At 41.7% G+C, this 2,924-nt stretch overlaps 1 pseudogene; it reads left to right on the forward strand.

Annotated features, from left to right (window-relative positions):
* The first annotated feature begins 2,410 nt into the window (after nucleotides 1-2,410).
* Nucleotides 2,411-2,924, forward strand: LOC119628106 (ubiquitin-conjugating enzyme E2 variant 1 pseudogene; annotated as a pseudogene).

A 2,924-nucleotide genomic window follows, 5' to 3' on the forward strand; every position in this document is an offset into this window, starting at 1 on the left:
CATTTCGAAGGGAAAACATTCTTAAAACACGAAAGCACTAGAGTATGCTGCATTTGATTTCTGACCAGAATAGCTGCTAAATACTAGTCTGCTTTCTAAGTAACTATAGCATTAAGTAAACTTGGAAAATGCATAACAGCACCTCAGGGGATAAACAAACTGTGTCCATGTATGATGATGGAGCTACTTTTCTTACACTGAGAACAGGTATCCAGAATCACTTGGGGGCTTTGTAACTTCGTGGTGGGATGGATCATGTAGACAGCGGCACCAGGAAGTGAGAACTACGCCCGCCAGATCTCACCTGTATTCGAACTTGGTCTTTACCCCACTCCACCCTTGCAAAAAACTAGTAAGGTCCCTGCTTTTCATTTCCACAGACTGCAATACTCCATGCTGCATATTTATCTGTTAATGAGCATCTGAAAACAGGTTAACCTGGAAAAACGCTTTGGTATACTCTGAATAACTGTTTCTTAAGATGAACTGGCTCTTTTAAAAAAGTTCATAAAAGTCAACTTTAAATCACATAATACATAATTCCACAAAAACCCTGTACCCTCTTCCCCATCCCTCCAACACACATACACACAAGGTTACCATAGCTAGGACTTTATATCTTTCCAGAACCCTCTCCTTAAAAAATACATACATAGATGTCAAGCTGGTATATCTCTAGGTTGATTTATAATTATAAACATACAAAGTGACATCAGGAATCACCATGGATTCACATGGAACATCCTCCAAAACACGATACATTAGCCCAAAGGCTGCTGGTCCTACTTCATGCGGCGCTCCCGCCATCCAATGTGTAAGCCTATCTGTAACATGGAGCCCTCCCATCACCTCAATTGCAATTTGACAAATGTGACAAGGACTCTTGCTGAACTTGGTTCCTTCTACCTTTCATCTCTCACTCACCTGACTGACCTGGTCAATAAAAGCCCACCCCAACAGGATAATGGAGGAAATGCAGACACAGCCAAACCAGCTCTGGACAGTGAGAAGTGTTCTGGTTGTTTAGGACGGGGTGTTTGTTCTGTGGGTCAAGTGGGCACAGACAAATGGAAAACATTCTCTCCTGCTCTGTATCAAGTTGTTGCTGAAATGGGAACTGTACTATACTTGTGGGTCGAGTATGATCTTTAAAAATCATCAGCAACATCTTGGGCTTTGACATATAAGTTACTAGTATTAACCACTTACACTTCAGAGCACCTTTGTGAGATCGGATCATCCAATATCTTGGAAGGCCCCTGGTACTTCTGCTTCAACTGTTTTTTGAAAGTTGATGTCTCAAAGCTTAGAAAGCATTTAATCATATCAAAGAAAAACAGTGAAAAGCATTTTTAGGCAAGCACATTCATCCTTTTTTACTCATAAACTGGGACAAGTTCTTAAGATAGTATCCACTATTTAAAATATGATTTCTATGAGAAAGAGTTCGGAATTCCAATTAGAGACACCAGAAACACCCTTTGCAGCCTGCTTGTCCCAGCAGGCTCTCTGCACAATCCCCTCCACCCTGACCTCAAATTAACACAAAGCAAAACACAAAGTCTAGGAACAAGCTAGCTCAGAGTCCAGAGAAGTACACTCCTTTGGTATGGACACCTAGGGACCTGGTTTCTGGGGAAGAGATGGCATCCATAGGAGCTCTAGCGGGAGCAGAACCAAGACACAAAGTGTTTCTCCCAGAGATGGCCAGTCCCACAGCTCCAGACCTAGAGCAAGGGCGGCAAGCTGGGGGACCTAGGGAGGGGTGTCTTCCCGAGTCAGAATTCACCAAGGGGCCAGACTAAGAACCATTAGGTAGTGTGGCAGGTTTAACTGATGTTTCTTGGGACAAGCAAAGTGGGGAGATGCCGAAAACACTCCCCCCACACCCTTGGGGCTTTAGTGGCTAAAAACAAAAAAACTACACAGTTAAATGGACAATGTTGGAAAGCTACTCTAGTATTGAATGTATTTCCTGAGTTACTGTAACTAGAAGTTACCTGTGGACAAGCTTGGTTATTTCAGTGGATCTTAAACTTTCAACAGAACTTTTGTACTGGGTTAGGTGGTAGAGATTCTTCTCTTGAATATAATAGCCTATCTGTTTTTATGGAGTGCAATTAGGGGCAGGTAGTCTGTCAAAAAGCCTGGCTGTTGGAAAAAGGCTGGAAATGCCTCAGAAATAAAATATTTCTTAAATATCTGCTTCCCTTCACCTTGAGATTTTTTTTTTAAATAAGAATCAAGTCTCTTAAATGTAAGTTAGGGAGCAACAGCGGTGGAAGGCGGCAGCTACCATAGGCTTGGGAGTAAAAACGTCCCTTGCAGTTTCCGGTTGCTGGAAGAACCTGCAGGCGGCCAGAAAAGAGCAGATGGCACAGTTAACTGGGGTCTAGAAGATGACAAAGACATGTCACTCACAGGACGGACAGGAATGATGACTGGGCCGCCAAGAATAATTTATGAAAACCAAACATCCAGCCTTAAAATAGAATGTGGACCTAAATATCCAGAAGCACCCCCTTTGCAAGATTTGTAATGAAAATTAATATGGAGTTAATAGTTCCAATGAAGTGGTGGGCCCAAGATCCGTATCAGTGCTAGCAAAATGGCAGAATTCTTAAAGCATCGAAGTTGTCCTGCAAGAGCTTTAGCACCCAACAATATCTAAAGAAAATATGAAATTCCCTCGGCCTCCTGAAGGACAATGTTACAGCAATTAATTAAAAAGAAAAACCATGGGCCCTTCCCTTCCCCGGAATTCACTTTAAGGAGTCTTCATTTTCCACAGTAGTAAATTTTCTAGATATGTCTTGTAAACTTCAAAGGACTGGAAAGGAAACTTCCATTCAAAGGAAATTTATCTTAAGATACTAAATGATACTAATTTTTTGTCCGTTTGAAATAAGTTGTGCTATAAGAAG

Source organism: Chlorocebus sabaeus, chromosome 9 (genome assembly GCF_047675955.1).
Source record: "Chlorocebus sabaeus isolate Y175 chromosome 9, mChlSab1.0.hap1, whole genome shotgun sequence".
Taxonomy (NCBI): Eukaryota; Metazoa; Chordata; class Mammalia; order Primates; family Cercopithecidae; genus Chlorocebus; species Chlorocebus sabaeus.